We start from the raw sequence: 18,717 nt of genomic DNA, 5'->3' as shown, positions 1-18,717 counted from the left end.
TTTTACCAACGTGGCTGTGGCCACAGTGCAGCGAACGGGGCCTGGGGGATGACTCAGGTAGGGCATTTTGGAAGGCCTCTGTAAAGCTGAGCAGCTGTAGTGAGCAGGTCGCTAGGAAGTGACTAGTTCCAAGGGCAGACTTAGGAGTATCCTATGCCTATCATTCAGCCACGTTTACTACATGGTTTCTCTATGCTTGTGTGGGCACTGGGCATATATGGACATGCAGAGAAGATACGGGACCTGCCCCATGGCACGCACTGTCTCCTGGAGGGTGACTGGGACAAAAGCAATCAGACAAGAGGCACAGCAAGTGCAAAGGCCCTGGGCTGGAGGGAGCACACCCATGGGAAGTGCTGGGAGGTGTCCAGCAGGGCTCAGCCTGCAAGACCTGACCTTTCCTGGTTCCTGTCCTCCTGACTTCATCTGCTTCCTGTTTCTGTAACTCCGGCCCCTCATGTTCCTCAGACATGCCAGGCACCCACCCCTGTCTCAGCCTTTGTGCCTGCTCTGCACGCTCCCTCCTTCCCTGCACCCGGGTCCCCGCCCAGATGTCCCACCGTCTGGGAGGCCTTCCCCAAGCACTGCACACAGAGAAGAACCTGCACCTTTTCCCCTTATACTTGTCACCACCTGATATGTGCGGTAATTTGCTAACTTGGTGTGAATAAGGCTGTGGACTTAGGTCACTTTTGTCCGGTGCCTGGAGAGTTTGGCACATGTTAGGTGCTCATTAAATACACTGGATGTACAGGGTGCCCTTAGATGTGGGCTTCGCTGGTCTCTCTCCAGGCCAAGGCAGCAGCTCTGGAAGGGTCCAAGATGCCGGAAACCCCGCATCCTCCAATCAGCCTTCAGGCCCCACTCTTCTGGCTGCTCAGGCGCCAAGTCCCCTGATATGGCGGGAAGGCCTCCGCAGGAACCATGTGCCGGTGGACTCGTGATTTACATAACGCGTTACAGGCCATCAAAGGCAAGCCGCACGGCATCCTGAGCTAGACTGAATTCTCAGTGATATTTGGAAACAAAAGCCAACGTATGAATGTGACCGGTAGACTCATTATCGGTGGGGACTGACCTGAAATGCACGCTGGCACAGTGTGGGGCTGTGGTCACCCCTCATTTGCATAAAACGGGCGTGCTGCATCTGCAGAGCGTCATGTCCCCTCGGCCCCCCTTCACTCGGGAGCTCGGACAACGGCGTCAGCTACGCAGTGATCTAATTTAGTCAGCTGCGACTGCCAGACCGCCCAGTGACCAGACGTTGTGATTGCATCTGACCATCACCCTTGACCCTGAATGAATCCCTTCCACCTCATGCCTCATCTATAACGGAACGGAGCCACCTTCCTGATGATTATTAGTGGGATGGTCTCCAGAACGAGAACAGAGGCTCCTTTTGCACAGAGGATCCCGTGGTCACAGTGCACCCCACCTCCAGCAAGGTGATCCTGACCCCTGACCCCACAGAGCCGATGTTCTGAATCGCAGTGGAACGCACAGCCTGGCCCTCGGTGTCACCCTCATCACCACAGTGGTCACTGGTTCCACGCCCCACATCCAGGCCTCAGCACACTGTGTTGACTCCCCCCTGGAAGCCCCCCAAAATGCCCACCTCTCGCTCTCCCCTGCAGCCCCCATGGAAGCCACCCTCACCTGTGTCCGGAGTGTGGCCCCTCGTGGGTCCCCTTGCTCCTCACACCAGTCTTGGTGTGCCCCGGTGTGACCTTCACAAACAGGAAGCATGCCCACACTCCCGCAGCACCGGCCACAAGCTGACCACACCGTGTGCCCCAACTCTGAGTCCCTGCCTGAGTTGATCCGGAGCTTGGCGAGGACCCCACTGCTCCTGCAGCCCGCCGGAGGACAGAGCAATGAGGAACAAAGCCAGTCCCCCTGACAAAGCCATCAGATGCCAGCCCACCGCCAGCCGGCTCCGGGACCCCCGGCCGGGCCCAGAGCAGGTGCTCAGCCACGTCCAGCCAAGATGACAAGCTATGCTAAGCTGGCCCACAGACTCCTGAGCAATGCGGGGCTACTCTTCAAGCCACCGGGTTTGGGGTGGTTGTTACGCAGCAGTACTGTGATGATTCCTGACAGATACAGTGAGTAAGGACCCGCAGAACACATTCTGCTTTGTCCTGTGAGACTCTGCCCCAGCGAACCCCAGTCCAGGGCATTTCCACCTGATACCCCACCCCCACTGCCGGGTGGCCCCCCTGCTGGTCCTTGCACACGGCCTGCCTCAGGCGCCGAGCCACCTGTGCTCCCCGCTGCCTAGAGCACTGCTCCCCTGAGCACTGACAAGCCCCCCCGCTGTGCAGTGGGCATGTCTGGGAGAGTCCCTCCCCACAGAGACACTGTAGCCCTTCCTGTTCCTTCCCCCCATCCGTGTCCTTTCAGGGTCCCTAACATTCTGTCTCAGGCACGTCAGTTTTCATCTTTGCTGACTTTCTCTGTGGGCGCCATGCCGCCAACTGCACTGTCCCCCGGGCCTGAACCGGTAGCAGGAGGTCAGTGCTCAACCAACACCTGTGGCTGGACAGAGGGCCAAACTGTCCTACAACCAGCCACCTGGGGACTTGGGAACAGCAGTGTGTCTCGTCAGCGTAGACGCTGCTGAGACACACTCGAGTACGCCCATGTCCCTGATGCGGACACTGGGGCTGTGGCCAGCATGCACAAGGCTGCCTGTGCCATGTCACAGTGTACAGATCCCAGTGTTCTGTGTGTTCTGCCGTCTCTTGGTCATTTTAGATTCCACAGACCAGGAACAGGTCTGAGCATTACTTTCCCGGTTCTCTAATTCCCACCATGCAGAAGTTTTCTTGGGTTCTTGCAGTGCAATCCAGCTTCGGCAGTTTTCCTGTTTTCCTTGCTGGCAGGGCAAAAAGCCATTGGCCCTTCTTCCCGGAGAAAAGCCCCCGAAGGTTGGAGGCACAGAGTAGCCCAGAGAGAGGGAGTCCTCAGAAGTCGCTGTGATATGGATCTTCTGTCTCTCCAACGGAAAGTTCTAGTCTTTCTAAGTTAGAGGGGCTTCCCACACCAAGTGCACGCACACAAGTGCGTGCAGCTGTCGTGTTCTCCTGAAAAACCAGCTCCCTCTCTCCGGGACCCAGAGTTAAGTAACCGCTTGGATCTCCCTTTACACCCGGGCTGCCAGGAAACTCAGGCCCCGTGGGCACCTCAGATGCAGTGCCCGTGTCAACACTCCCGGCCGCCCACTGCCTGCCCCGCGCGGGTCCTCCTTCCCCAGCTGCCCTTCCTCGTCCCATGCGGGCCACGGCATCCAGAGTCTGACCACAGACTCCCAAAGAAGGGTGACAAAAACACAAAGGCACATAATGAAGTCATCAGTTACTAGCTTTAAAAGTCTGCAGATCAGGAGGGATGTCAATGGGGTTAAACAGTATTGGTTTGGATTAGGTGGGGGGCAGGGGGCAGGGATTCTAGCCCGTTTCAGTATTTTTCTAGCTGGATTGTCTTAGAAAACAGCCCCAAATTCAGTCTTAGGTGTTTCACTAAAAGCTTTTAGATCTTGAAAGGAAACAAATACATTCTGTTTGCAATTCCGTTAAAGCCAGCAATGGGCGTGGTTCTGTGGGCAGATGGCTGGGCTCGACCCCGAACAGGCTGGCAGATCAGCGTCTTTGCCTCCCCTGCACCTGGGCCCCTCCCCTCCCACATGGCAGTCACCACCGATGAGCTCTGCCACCCAGATAACAAAAAAGGCTAATTCTGAATATCCTTTCTATTATCACAACAAAAATGATAGCAGCAGCATGAAAATCATGGTGCTTTTCAGTCGGTACCAGTGGAGGCGACGTGTGTGCCTCACACAGTCACCATGCTGGAGGGCGATTCTGTCCGAGACACAGGGAGCCCCCCCAGCCCCTGCCCTGGCCTGTCCTCCTCCGTGCCGCACTTCCCCGCCCGTGTGCAAAACGTGCAGTTCACGTCAGGTTCCACAAATCTGCTGGACATTCACTTTCTTGGCCATAGAACCATCCCCGTGAAAAGGACAAACCCGTTTGAATTCCCATTTCTTCTTGCTCTCACTTTCCTCCCTGGTCAAAACCCCTGAGGAAGAGCCACGCTTGCTTCTGATGTGGCCACCTCCCTTGACTGGGCTGGTCCCACCACCCATGCACCACAACACCCACGTCGTCCCAAGCTCCGACAGCAGGGTGGGACGGCCACACTCCGTGCCTCCAGGGAGCTCAGACGGTTGTCTGTGCGCTGCGGAAACGCAGGACTGCGTGGTCAGACCTCATCCCTGTCCGTGCTATTCTAAATCCAGAGCAAACTGTGGACAGCAGGGCGGTCAGGTCCAGCCTGGGCCCTGCTTCAAGGAGATCACAGGAGGCATAGGCATAGCCCAGGTTTCAGTAATTTACAAGGGTATATAATCATCACACAAATTCCAGAACATTCCATCGCTCCAAAGCAAAGCGGTCACTCCGCATTCCCATCTCACTCCAGTGCCCACCAGCCACAAGTCTGCCTCCCTCCGAGAACCCACAGTTTCCCCAAGGGGAGGACGGTCCCTGATGAGGGAGGGCAGTGGCTGCTGCACTCACTGTTGGTACCACACTACGGGACCAGAGGTGATGATTAATTTAGTCTCCCACATCTAAAACAATGTTTCCTCAATGAGAATTCATTCAGCGGACTCCACGCCATCAGCAGCCAGTCAACTCCCCCCCACCACCATTAAATATCGGTGGGGGGCCCAGCTCCTCAGAAATGCCGTAAGGGCCTCCCTGCACCCTGGTGAAGCAACCTTCTGACTTAGCTCTTCTCTTTCTAACAAAGGTGAGGAACAGCTTAAAATTCACGAGGTGTGAGAAGCCCACGTAGACGCCCCGCGTCCTCAGCAGGAGGACACCCCGTTCCCACTCCAAGCCCCACCCGCCAGCTCTCTCTCAGCTGCATTTTGCATCCTAAGAAATGGGAATGCACGAACAGCTCCATGGGAAGGCTCCCAGAAACAACTGGATTTTGGTATTTATCATTTTGATACCATCCTCATGGTGCAGACAGGCCCAAGGACCCTAAATCTGGGCGATGGCATCAGAGCCTCAAGCCCTCTCCGCTCTGTGGTCCCGCAGCCCCTCGTCCCGCGCCAGCCCTGAAGAAGCCGGAGTGCCCGCATCCTACCTTGAGGACCTGTTCTAGGTTCTCCAGCTTGGCTTGGAGCTGATGCTTCTCCTTCACGGCCAAGTCGCGTTCTCTGATCACTACAGCGAGTGCGTGGCAGAGGCAGGCATGTTCCGCTCTCACCTACGGGAAGCAAGGGCAGAGAGAGGGGGCTGTTGATGGCATGCATAGAGCAGCACGCATGTCTGGCCCCAGCTGGCATCGACCACTTCCTCCTCAGGGTTTTGGGGACTCCTTCCCTCCCTTGTCCTGGATTGTGGACACCATGGTGGGTCCAGTCCTGCCCGGATGAATGTACGTGGACAGTCAGCACCCAGCATCCCTTCCTCCTCCTGCCTCCCCACTCACAGCAACAGACTGGCTTGGGAAGGGGACCGTGACCCGGGCCCGGCCAATCAGCACAATCCCATGCCCTGGATATAGTGGTTGGTGGGGAGGGACCCAAGCCCCAGTTGCATCCACGGAGAATGAGACATTGGGCTGGTAGAGAAGCCTGGGAAGACTCTCTCCCTCTTTTGTCCACTGGACTTGGAAAGTTGAGGACATAAGGCTGGAGCTGGAGCCATCATGAGGAGGTCATCTGACTGAGAACAGAGCCAACACAATGGACATAGAATCAAGAGACACAGAGGGAGAAGCAGGATCCTGGGGACATAATTTGAGCACCTAGATCAAGCTGTGCCTGAAGGTAATTGGCCAGTCATGCAGGCCAATAAATTCTCTGTTTGCTCACACCACTCTGAACCATTTCCTGTGTCTTTGAACAGAGAACCCTAACACATATGAGTGATACCCAAATTGTCCAGGATACTAATTCTTTTGCCTAAAAATTTCACTTTTGTCTTAAACGTGGAATAAATAAAGATTAATAAATAAATTATAAATTTATTTATTATAATAAATAAATAAATAAATAAATAAATAAAAGATTCCGTGTGCTTTAGGATGATGGATGTTCTAATAACCTCAGACCACAGCTCCCAGGACCAGGTTTTAAACTCCGATGGGAGGCACCACTAACTCTCCATCTCTCTCCTGCAGCTGCTTTGAAAGCAGTGAGGACATGTGACTGATGAGGGACGATACCTCTGTTCCCTCCCCATTCGTTTTCTCCGTACGGCATATTTGAGCCCAACCACAAGCTTTTAATTTCTTTCCCTCCTCCCCGGATGTTACAGCATGAATTATGGCTTCAATAACAGACTGCCACAGGTCATATTTGTCAGCTCCAAAAGAGGCCCTTTCTGTTCCCAGCACTCTGTGTACAGAGTACGAGTTCAACCTGACAGCTTCTGTGGCACCGGAGGAAAGGACGGCCCCCACTTGGCGCTCCTGAATGGCACGGGGTTGCAGGGAGGTTGTCATTAAGAGCTCAGAGAGAGGTCTGATTCACGGGAGTATTTAAACGCTGTTCTGCTCCAGCATGAAACATTGGGCAGCAAGCGTGGAAAAAAAATTCAAATGCTATAGGTGAAAAAGTCATGATCTATTGGAACTCACACTTGAACCCCAACACTAGGGGCATGGGCTCGCTGGAAGCCATCATTTCTCATGTTCTAACTCATCAAGAGGAACATCCAGGGCTCCGCAGCCAGCCTCCCGCAGCAGTCAGCATGCGCCCCAATGTAAATGAGGGCTTGGCGCCCTCTGATGGAAACCTCTTGTGGTTGTCACGGAAATTAGAACTGGGTCCAGACTCCTGCACACCTCTGTAGCCTCTGGTCCTCCAGTTGTCCCATCTGACTTGCTGTCCCTGTACCCCTCTTACTCAGGCTGCCCTGGTCCTCCCTTTATCTCATAAACAATCCAAACTCATCTCTACCACAGGGCCTTTGCACATGCTGTCTGCACCACACCAAATACCTATCCACCCCCAACCCTGCCACCAATCCTGGCAGGTCTGGCTCCTTCTCATCATTTATGCCACTTCCTCAAACAGGCTGTCCCGCCACACTCCAGGTGACAAACACTTTCCACTTGTTGGCCCCCAGTGCCCTTGCTGCTTGGCCATGCTTTATTTCCCACAGACCTTTCTCACTGTCTGGAATATCTCACTATCTGTGTAGCTGTTTACATTTCCCTGTGGTTGCTCCTCATTAGAGTTGAAGTCCCAGTTGGACAGGACTTGTCCTTGTGACCCAGTTCTCTGTCACCGGAGCCTGGAAGAGAGCCCGGTGCAGTCACTGCTCCAGGAATGGAAAGACACCGGGGGAGGACTGGCACATGCAAGGCAGCTGTGTTACCGGCCAGATAGATTTTGCTGGTCCCTCTTGGTCTACCGTCCACCCCTGCCTGTGGGGTTCCAGGCCTCAGGAGGCCAGTGTCCCAAACCATGTGCTTCTTGATGAGGTTTGGCCGGCGGGAGGCACCGGCAGGAAAGCAGGGGAGGGAGGAGAGGCAAGTTGGTGTTGGCTCCCTCGCCAGCAGCCTGCAGGGGTGGTCTGTGCACAGAAGCACTATCTCGGCAGGTCCCAAGGTGCCGTCCTTGGAACGGCCTGCTGGCAGAGCTGGCCGGCGGCGGGCGGCTGGTACTTTGGATCACAGTCCAATTCCTTTTCCCAGTTCCCCAACTGATGGGAGAGCCGACCTGTGTCCAGACTCTTTGTGCAAAGCAGGTGGTTTCTGCCGAGCACCTGCTCTCCTTCGGGGAGGCTTTGGGATTTGGGGTGTGCCCGGGAGAGTACGACTGCCATCACACCCCAGGCACTGGGGCTCTGCTGGGCTTCCTGGGACAACCCTTCATGCATGTAGTGATGCCTGGTGCTGCCGGAACTGAGCTCGTCCCTCCGACAGGAAGCTCCAGAGGCTGGAGGCCGGCCCCCGGGATCTTCCCTTCCCTTGGCTGCCTTTACTTCGTGTCCTTCCCTGATGGATCGTAGCCATGAGCGGGGTTGGGCACTGGGCCCCAAGAGTCTTCCCAGCGAATCATGGCGCCTGGCTGGCCTTGGGGACCCCAACATATTGTCCTCCCCTCCCCCCCAGCCACAGGTGCGCTTGGACAGCCTCTCCCTCTCACCCTCTCCCTGCAGCCCCGCCAGCCACAGCCACCCTGCTGGAAGGGGCCCACTATTTCCTCCTGGGACTCTGATGGGTTCAATATAGAAAGACAACCATCCTCCAGCAGCAGAGAAGCAAAGTCCACAGAAGTAAGGTTTTTTCCAAGAAGCAGAGTCAGACTCTTGCTTTGTCCAGTATCCGACATGGGATTCGGGCTCCCCGGGCAGGACAACATGAGCATTTCTGTATCAACCTTCTCCAAGAGCACAGGACAGCCAGAGATCACATGCCCAGGGGCACTGCATGAGGCTGGGGTCCGGCACGGACCATCCCGACCTGCCTGTGTGTGTCTGGTGCCCCCTGGCAGGCGCTGGGCCCACTCTCCCTCAGGAATGTCGCACAGGATGGTTAGCATGGACATGAGTGCCCGAAACCCCAGCACACCCCACATGGAGCCAAAAACGCTGTGTTTTGGTACCTAGAAACACTGCAGGTCACTGCAGTAATGTAACAGAAAGGGATAATATTGGGGGGAAACCCATGCTGTATTGGTCTTGAAGTTAGTGCTTTGAAGGGGAGTGGAGGACGGTGAGGGAGAAAAGGTAGGGACGTATGGACAACTAGGAATGGTCTAGGAGTTCTTGGCATTTAACAGACCTCATCTCCCCCCAGGATTTCAGGATTTCTCTGACCGAAAATTCACCGTAGTGTCCCCTGTATGTTTATCAGAATGAGTCAGGTCATTCGTCTGGTCTTTCTGAGGATGGACAGAAAGTGTGTTGGCAGGGAGGGAAGGTGAGTGAAGGGGGTGGCTGGGGATTGAGGTGGGCTGAATTATGACCCCGCGGAGATGTCCACGCCCATGTCCCGGAACCAGCAAAGGGACTCTGCCAAGGTGACTGAGTCAAGGGCCTTGTCCTGGACGGTCCCAGTGGAGCCAGTGGGATCATGAGGGTCCTTACAGGAGGGAGAGAGGAGCCTCAGGGTCAGAAAAGGCCAATTTTTGAAGATGTGGTTCTGTTGGCTTTGGGTGGAGGAAGGCCCACTAGCCGAGGTCTGTGGGCGTTTCCAGAAGCTGGAGAAGGTGAACAGATGACTTCTTTTCCTCAAGGGACGCAGCCTGCCCACACTTACGCCTCAGGACCCTTGAGGCCAGGCAGCCTGGTGACCCAGGTGGAGACTCAGTGTGACATGGAGCCGAAATCTCTGAGGGCAGCCGCCCTTCCGAAACACAACCCTTCCTGAGAAAGCCTTGTGTCTTTCTCTTCTTGTAGTAACAGTGAGGACACAGGGATGGACCAGTCACGCTGTCCTGGAGATCACAACAGTCACGGCGCAGGGCACCTGGGTGGCTCATTCAGTGGCACATCTGTTCGGGTCAGGATCCCGGGGTCCTGGGATCGAGCCCTGTGTTGGACTCCCTGCTCCGCGGGGAGTCTGCTTCTCCTTCTGCCTCCCCTCCCCCTGCTTATACTCTCTCTCTCTAATAAAATAAAATCCTAAAAAAAACCCACACTAGTCATGGCCCAAGCAGGATGGCCCTGGTGGGGGGTGCGGGCAGGAGCTACGGCCTCATCCTGGGCTCAGGACATCTTGCTGCAAGAGAACAGTAACGCCCCCGAGTGTTCAGCCCACCAAGCTCGGGTCCCTGCTATGTGCAACTAGAAAGAATCGCAAACAGCCAAACCAGAGAAGGTGTTCTTTCTGGTTTGGTAGCAACCAATCCCTCCTAGAAGCAGACGGCTCCAAGTAAGAAGCCCGGGGGGGCCCCTCACCCGGCACTCAGCCTTTCTTCACTGCCCAGGGGCCGTCCCAGCCTTGAGGGCGCCAGGAGACTCCGTGGAGAGGCCCAGGGGCTTAGCGGTTCCCTGGGCCCTGCCGCCCCTCCCAGGGCTCAAAGCTGGTCCCTTCCACCAGCAGAAAGCGCTCCTGGGGGGTGGGAGTGGGCAGGAAGAGGGGACCAGCCCTACCCCTGCCAGCCAGCACTGGACTAGAACATCTTCTGGGAACCGAGCCAGGGATGGAGAAAGAAGACTCAGGAGAGCAAAAAGGACATAAAGAGGTTTTCACTAAGACATACAAACTATGACTCACAAAAAACACAGAGAGGAAATAGGAGAAGTTCCTAGATGGTCAAAATCAGGGGCCCAGACGATGCCTCCTTTGCTCCCAACCGATGGAAAGCTGCGTTCACTCAGAGAAGATTTTGTATTGAGGAAGGACAGATGATACAGAGGCGTGAGCCCTGGGCCTGGGTCCACTCCTTCCAGCCAGGGGCCCTCGCCCGACAGACCCCAGATGCCTGCGAGCGCGTTGTCCCTAGGAACGCCCGTCATCTCCTCCCCGAGGAGGAAGAGGGAGTTCAGCTGATGAGCAGGACGACCGCCTTCCACACCAGGGACTCAGGACCGGACCCACAGTTCCAGCCACGTGCACATTTCTGGCCAGAAGGCAGGCAGGGGTCACAGGTGACGGGGTCACAGGTGACGGACTTTGCCACCTGGCTGCACCACCGGGTTTTCCTGCTGTCCTGGGACCCTCTGGCCACACGCAGACCCAGCAGCATGTGAAGCCTGGGGCTCCCCATCCAGCCGCTCCTCTCATTTCTGCTGGTGGCGGCCACAGGGGCAGCGGGTGGAAAAGCAGCCCGAGCCATCTGGCAGCGGTCGCTCCCCGAGAAGGTGCCCCGACCTCCCGGCTACCACAGGAACAGCTGCCCTGTTCAGGGACAGCCTCGCAGGCCCCTTTGGACCCAGGCAAATGGGACACCTGAATGACTTTTTTGAGATCAGTCAACAGTGGGGTTTGCCCGTTGGAAGGGCATCAAACAGCTTCTCTGCATGGTGTCCTGGGTCCCCAGCTCATTCATTTCCTTGCACAGGGGGGCCTGCCCCGGGGGAGCTCGACCCAGTATTCCACGGAAGCCCACATCAGACTTTACCCTTAAGCGGCAATTGTTTCCGGGCAAGCTTCAGGGAAGACAGAGACTACACGCCTGTCTGCTTCCATAATTATGAGCCCGGGTCATTGGTGCCGCTTTCTTCGCCAGGGACCCTAAGAAGCAGATCGCAACCCCAAGCCAAACTCAGATGAGGGCACTGGGAACTTCCAGACCTCACCCTGAGAACCAGGAGGGCTCCCTGTGTTTCTGTAGGGACGCCCCCCCCCCAAAATCCAGTGCTCCGCAGGTCAATACTTAATTCAGCGACACGAACCATCCCGGCCTCTTCGCCTCCCCTAATGCCCCCTGGGACACACACACCCACCCCAGGGACAGTCTGGTGAGAACTGCTGTTTCTGATGCCTTCCCTCTCCCCGCGCCGTCCCCATCCCTATTCCTATCTCCACCCCCCGACCCCATCCCATCCCATCCCCGCCCCCATCTCTCTCTCTCACGCAGCCAGCCCAGGCACCGGGCAGAAACCCTGAGCCCACAGAGTGCAAGGAGGGGCAGGGCAGAGCCCACAGCTGAGTCTCCCTGCCTTCTCTCTGAAAGCCCTGCTTTTCCCGTCCGTGCGGGTGAGTCACCGGGCACCCTCACACACCTCTGCAGAGCAGAAAGGAATACAAGCTCATGGCTGGGCCTCACAGCCTTGTTTAAAAGGCCAAGGCGGACAGGCAGCAGAGGAAGACGTCTTGGACCTTCAGTGAAAACACGCTGGGTTCTGTGAGGGTCCTCTGGGAGCCGGGTTGCCCGTGGGCACAGCCACGCAGCACGTGCAGGAGAGGAGAGCTCGCCTGGGCAGTGATGCCCAAGGGCTCTGACTCTAACCCTTTGCTGACCAGCAGCGGCCACGCCGGACGCCCCCGGGCAGGACCATCTCCCTTGCTTCTCCTCCATCTCAGTGCCTTCGCCAAGCTGCGACCACCACTCCAGGCCCAGAAGGCCTGCCTGGGCGCAGATATAAGTGCACATGGGGCGAGCAGAAGAGAGAAAACCATCCCAGGTTCAACGGGCCCTGCAGCCACCTCCCACCAGCCCTATTCTCAGCCTGCACCTGCTGCCTGAAATACCAGCGCGACTTCACGTTTCTGTTCCTGCTCAAGTATAAATAGTCCCGGGCAGAGGGAGTCGCTAAGCCTCCTGAGGCATTCGTGCTTCAGTGGGACTGAGTTTATCAGAGCCTCTCCCAAGAGCAGATCTGGGAAGAAAGAACACAGAGAGAGCGGGGGCTGGTGGGAGAGGGGGGAAAGGGACTACACCGAGGGCTGAGACACGCTGAGCACACAGTTCTTTAGAAAATCGTGTAAATACACATCACCTAAAATCGAACCCTCCAGGCCAGTTTAAAACATACAGCTTGGTGGCACAAGACAGTCACACTGCTGTGCAACCATCGCCTCCACCCATCTCCAGAGCTCCCTTCGTCCTTCCCAAACTGAGCCTGTCTCCATGAAAGGCTAGCCCTCCCTTCCCAGCCCGTGGCTCCCACTGCTCTACTCTCTGTCTCTGAGGATCTAGGTCCCTGGATCTCTAGGGACCCGAGTGGAAGCACACAGCATCTGTCTTTTGGGACTGGCTTGTGTCCCCAAGCATAACGTCCCCAAGGTTCATCCACGTGATTGCAGGTATCAGAATGTCCATCTTTTGAAGGCTGGGTAGTATTTCATCGGAAATAAAGACCACGGTCTCTTTTTCCGTTTAGCCGCTGAAGGATACTTGGGCGGCTTCTGCCTTCTGGCCAGTGTGAGCGACGCTGCTCGGGACGCTGGTGTACTGATTTCTCTCCCAGGCCTTGCTTCCCATTCCTTTGGGTATCCACCCAGAAGCAGAAGGACTGGATCATACGGTCGCTCTACTTTTGATTTTTTAAGGAGCTGCCATACTGTTTTCTATGGCAGCTGCCCCATATTTCCCTTCCCATCAACAGTGCACAAGGGTTCTAATTTCTCCCCATCCTTACTAACCCTTGTTATTTTCAGAAAAGCACATATTTTTTAAAAAATTGGCCAACCGGAAGGCAGAAAAGTGTCAAATCAAGAAAGTTCCCATTTTAGGGGGAACTGTTAGAACTCGGTGTTAGAACTCTTTGAGGTATGCGTTCACACGGCTGGCTGTGAAATGAGCAACCACAGTCTGCCGGTCAGTCATCCCCACCCACTGGTCCCCTCGGAGCACCTACGACGCAGGCTGTTATGGCCACCGGGACACATACGACAGCAAAGGCTTCTGCTCCCTGGGAGCCTGCATTCTCACAGTGGGGAGACAGACACATAATTGCAGATGCGTGATAGACTACGTGATCAGAGATACAAGAAGACAAAACCAGTGAGGTCACGGAGACCAAAGGAGGAGCGAGGGATGGGCACATATTATGCAGCCATGGACAGCCTTGCTGAGAAGGTAACCCTTCGGAATGCATGCCAAGAAGGCAGCAGGTCTTTGACGGTGAGAAGGTAGGATTCTAAGCAGAGGAACTTACTGAGTGCTGAGACAAGCTTGGTGGACTGAGCGACAAAAACGTCAGAGTGGCCAGAACCTCACGAGTCAATGGCAAACGGGCAGGTCAGGTTGGACAAGATGGCGCCATGGGGAGGCGCGTCACTCTCGTTTATGGGGGGCGTTGGAAGGCTGCTCCAAGGAGCTTTGTCAGCTGGTCCTATCACTAAGGACGCCACGGAGGTGGGACAGGCGATGTTTTCGGCCTCGGGAATGGAGAAAGTGGTGGCCTGGAGGCTATGACAGAGATGGAGACGATGGGGAGGGGAGGTCTGACGTGGCTTGTTAGTGGACGAGCCCGATGCAGGTGTGAGGTCAGAAAAGAATCCAGATGGCTCCCAGCACCTTGCCCGGCGCAGGTGGGTGGAAGGCAGTGCCACGGACTGGGGCTGATAAAAGCTGGGGGAGGGCTGGAATGAGAAGGTCTGGGGGACACCAAGGAGTCTGCTTTGGCCTTGTTGTTCAGGATACGATCCCAACAGACTTCCAGGTGGAGATCACCAGTGGACACTGACCGCGACACCACTGAGTACTTTGTGCAGGCGTCACGTGAAGGAACAGAAGAGGTGTGACCGAGGAGCTGGCCACCCACACACTGGGTGGCATTGTGTGATGTCCTGTGGCCCCGACCCCTCCCTGCCACCCCGCCCCCGCTCTCTTCCCCCCTTACCTTGTCAGGCTGCCAGGCCCTTGCGGGAAGGCCGGCATCGTGCGGTCTCAGGCGGTGCTGCCGCTGGACGGCATCCTTCAGTGCATCTTCCTAGGACGGAAGGAAAGAGCTTTGTGAGACGACCCCCCGGATTCAGGGATGTGGCAGGGCCTGGTGGCTAAGAGCTCCGATTTGGGAGGTAGCCCCGGGTTGGGGGTGATGCTGCTGTGCGGAAGCGTGTGATGTGGGGCCGGCTGCTTTGTTCCGTCCGAGCCGTGAGTGTCCTGTCTATAAGATGGGAGTAACCGTGCTCCACAATGATGCTACAAGGATACAGTGAAATAATATGTATTAAGTACATCGTGAGGTTCCCAGCAGACAAATCAACCCCAACATGTGGTGAGCTTACCTGCTTTAAATATCTGTATCCCAACGAGGCAATCTTGTTAAGTCAAGCTCTGACCTGACCCTTTCCTCACAAACACTCCTCCAAACACATTCCCATAACAAATGCTAGAGAAAATTTTGAAGGGTTTGTCCTGCTCAAAAATGAGGTTAAAATCTCTGAGGATGAGGAATGGCTAGAGCCCCGGTGGCAAACAGGACTCTGGGACCTTCCAGATTCTCCACCCAGACACAGGCACAGAATTGGGAGTCCAGGTTTGGTTGGGTTGGTTTTCTAGTATATGTGGGATGCAGAGTTCCCACATGAGGCAAGAGATCTGAGCAGAGCTCAGTGCCTGACCTGAGGCTGGCCCAGCCCCCAGCCAGCAAAGAGAGCTGAAAGTAACTGACGTCTGCCCAGAGTTCTAGCTTATGTGAGGTAATGCACCTGGGGAAGCAGAGGGAGCAGCCCCCTGGCTCGGTGTCTGCCCTGGGTTATGCCCTAGTATCACCTAGTGTGGGAACTGTGAGCTACCGGTAATAAAACCTAATTCAAGACTGGGGACATTCAGGGTGTGGTGTAGTCACTGCAAGGAGGTCAGTCAGATAGGGTCGGTGGGACTGAGCACAGAAAGAGAAGCTGGAGGTAAAACTCCCCATTAAAGAAAAGTCTGAAAATAGAAATTCCAAAACAATTTTAAAAAATGAATAAAAAAACACCTCACAGTACTAAACAGATCCAATAAAATCAATAATCAGGATGCATTTACTCCAGAGGAAATAAAAATAATAAAGCAATCTGAAAATGACTTCAGTAAGTACACTGAGGGTTCTCCCAAAGGGGAAAGAAGGGAGGCCATCCATCCAAAAGGAACAAGAAGGAGGCAACAGAGACAATGAACAGCCACAGCAGGAGGCGTCTGGCAACGCATCAGCCTCCAGCAGTCAGGCCTGCTATTTCCCTGTTACCCCATCCTTCAGGTCACTCCCTCAGGTCTTGAACTCATCTGGCGACTCTCTTTTATCATACCTTGAGCGCTCTGGGTTTTTGTTCCATTCACCCTCCCAACAGGAGAGGGGCAGAGTCCTGTGGATTCAGACACTTTCCCCCAGGAAGGAGGCTCCTTCTGGCTATTCCCAGGTCCCATATTTTGGTCAACATCCCTTCCACTCCACCACCATCAGCAGGAGCTCCTCCACTCTTTGGTGCCTGCCTCATTTCCATGGTGATAAAACACAAGGAAGCAAATGCCACCTGCCTTGGCCACACACCATACTAGTGGTATTTTGCTCCAGGAACCATGATTTCTCGACCTACAGGAACGAGCTTGATCATGTGGCCGTCACACTGCTTCCTTGGGAGATATTCTCCGTAACACTGGCGATCTAAAGGGGGTCAGTGTACTCATCGAAACACCAGAGTCTTGACCTTGGAGACTTCTGATTCCCGGTAATCAACAAACACAGCCATATCTCAGAGGATCAGAGGAGACACTCAGGGGTCCTAGGGGTTGGAGTATGGATTCTGAGGTCAAACAGCTGAACTATAGCCTCTAGTCTTCCCCTTGCAACCTGCGTGGTCTCGAGTAGGCTGTCTGACACTTCCACACTTTCTGAGATCTAAGGATGTAAAAGTGCCTACTACCCGACCGGGAGGCGTGGAGACGCCATGCAGTAATTCTCACACAACCCTGAGCACACGATCTTGGCTCAAACGGGTATCCCTTCCCTACTGCAGACAACACATTTGCCTACATCTCCCCATCTCCCACGTTCCACCACCAAACGACATCTCCTCTCTCTGCATCACACCTAGGAGAGTGGGCTGCAGGAAAGGGACATCGGGAAGGGGAATGGTACTGGCCCTCTCACCCAGTTATCTGGGGGCTATAGAAATGGTTCGTCCACTTGTTTTGTTTATAGTCCTTCTCAGTGACTCGTGGGCAGCAGCTTAACCTGATGAAATCAATCTTCCCAAGAAAACAAGCTCAGGACCTAAATCCTGTCCAGGAAGCACCGATCCATGGTGTCCCCACGCCAAGGGAAAGACCCACCCCCCTGTCTGGAGGACGGCATTTCTCCACACCGGTCCAAGCATGAACGGGCACTTCGGGCACCACTTAGTTTACTGCCCCTCCCTCACTCCCTGGAAGAAGCCACCGCACAGAGGCAGCTGCTATAAACAAAACCATCCCAAAACAATCCTCCAACCTACACTGAAATCATCACAAAAGACCCAAGCTAGGTGCCAAAGCGCTTTGGGTAATGACGCCAAAAGAAGCCCGTTCACTGACAGAAACACCCAGCAAAGGCCTGAGGAAGAGAGAGAAGATACCAATGTGAGCCTGCAAAGACTGGGACTCACTGCCCACTTTATGGACACCTCGCTTTATCCGCACTTGCTGTTTACCCCCTGAGAAAGCCTAGAGATAGCTGGGGGTGGGGGGCCATGGGGCCGGTTGCTGTGTGTGGGGGGGTGTTCCTGTGGTCTTGTCCTGCGTACTACAGTCACCGCAGACGGTACCCCTTGTCATAATGGGCCCGAGGCCACCCTGACATGCATGTATTTGCAGAACTTAGGGGAAGATTCAGAAAATGCCTGCTGTTCATGCTTCTGATCCTATTAAGATGCTGAGAAGTGAGAAGACTTACCCTGGAAGCTCTCATCATTGACACCGTGCAGGACCAGAGCTGCCCACCCGGGGATGCTGTTCCCGCTCCAATTAAAGGGCTCCTTTCTGAATTAATCAGCACCACCAAAGAAATGCCACCAAGCAAAATACAGATCACCTTGTGTATTGGTCGCATGCTTGAGACCAGCAGGCCCCCAAAAGATGTGGGCTTGTGGTCGCAACACGACAAAATGAGTCTCCCAGCAGGCGCGGGTGGCACTGGCTATGACAATTCTCAGGAGAGGGAGGAGGAGGAGGACAGGGTGGATTTAATATAATCTGACACTCTTGTCTGAGTAGCAAGGCTTTCCACAGCCCATGGTGAGCGGCCAGCCACATCGGCCCCTCGGACGCCAGGTGCACAAGCACCATTCTGTGCCACAGCGTAAGTCATGCCCCCATTGCCGTCCCCGGCTGTGCAGGTGCAGCACTGGTGACTTGGGACCGCATCTGAGAGCCGGGATCTGAGTTTGATGACACACACCCACGGCCTGAAGACGAGGATCTGGTGACTCACACATCACCAGGACGGAGATAATGAAGAACTTTCCAAACACCACTGCATGAAATCACCCCCTAGCTCTGTGCTCCTGACCTGAAATAGCGGCGTGAAGAGAGCACGGCCAGCACCAGTGTATTTGCTCGCTCTGCAAGGGTTTCATGGATTTGCTTTCTGCGGGAGGGTCTGAGCATCGCCATGGGAACAGGGGGAGCCTTAAGCCCTTTAAAGTGTGTGAAGTCAAACAGAGTCAGAGGGTTTCGGGTTTACCGAACGGGAGGTGCATGGTGAGACAGGGCCTGCCCTGTAAGAACCACGACGCACGGGTGCTTTGTTGAATCCGACTGTCTTCAAGCACACAAGGGAAGAGGAGCAAAAGTCTCCACTCCACTTCTTAGAGGAATACACAGAAGTTAGGACCAGCTCCAGCCGGCCCAATCAGAGTTCTGGGATCTGATTTGAGGACCACAGGGACCCTGTACCCCTAGAACCTCCCTCAAATGGCAACTGCAGGAAGAGCCAGTTACACCGAGTGTTTTGATCTATTAATATCCATTAATGCATTAATCTGGAATAGGCTTATTTCATTTTTTATCTCCTCTTAAGCAAAAATATGGGAGAAAAGAATAAATTCTGATAACGATAAGAGAGAAAGAGAAGGACCCAAGCATACGAATTCAAACACCCCAGGGAGTGAGCAGGCAACATAACGGGGTAGGCTGGCCCAAAAAGAAGGATATTCTAGAGTGATAAGAAATGCAGTGATTGGAGATGCTCATGCCCATCTAAAGAGGTCAATGGCAACCCGGCTCCAGCAAGTGGGAAGGGAACCCAGCTGGTCCTGGTTCTTGGGAGCCGGAAGTCTGGGTTTCTATCTGAAACATCCCTGTTTTTAAATGTTGGCTCTTAATTCAGA

The 18,717-nt window shown here is 54.9% G+C and overlaps 1 protein-coding gene across 4 annotated transcripts in view; it reads right to left on the bottom strand.

The window, feature by feature from the left end:
• The window catches only part of LOC111156398 (RIMS binding protein 2), an 88,750-nt gene extending 74,393 nt beyond the window's left edge, over positions 1–14,357 (bottom strand). For 3 of the 4 annotated variants that reach the window (XM_022517254.1, XM_022517255.1, XM_022517257.1), the window contains exon 1: positions 5,161–5,218. The gene's annotated coding sequence lies outside the window, so the exon portion shown is untranslated. Of the gene's footprint in view, positions 1–5,160; positions 5,284–14,267 lie in introns of those variants that run through there. The other variant, XM_022517253.1, reaches the window with a different exon arrangement.
• Positions 14,358–18,717: the final 4,360 nt, after the last annotated feature.

This window comes from Enhydra lutris, unplaced genomic scaffold (assembly GCF_002288905.1).
Source record: "Enhydra lutris kenyoni isolate GAN:26980312 unplaced genomic scaffold, ASM228890v2 scaffoldscaffold46, whole genome shotgun sequence".
NCBI lineage: Eukaryota > Metazoa > Chordata > Mammalia > Carnivora > Mustelidae > Enhydra > Enhydra lutris.
Note: the sequence above shows the minus strand (reverse complement) of the source record. Positions and strands in the feature narration are given on the sequence as shown.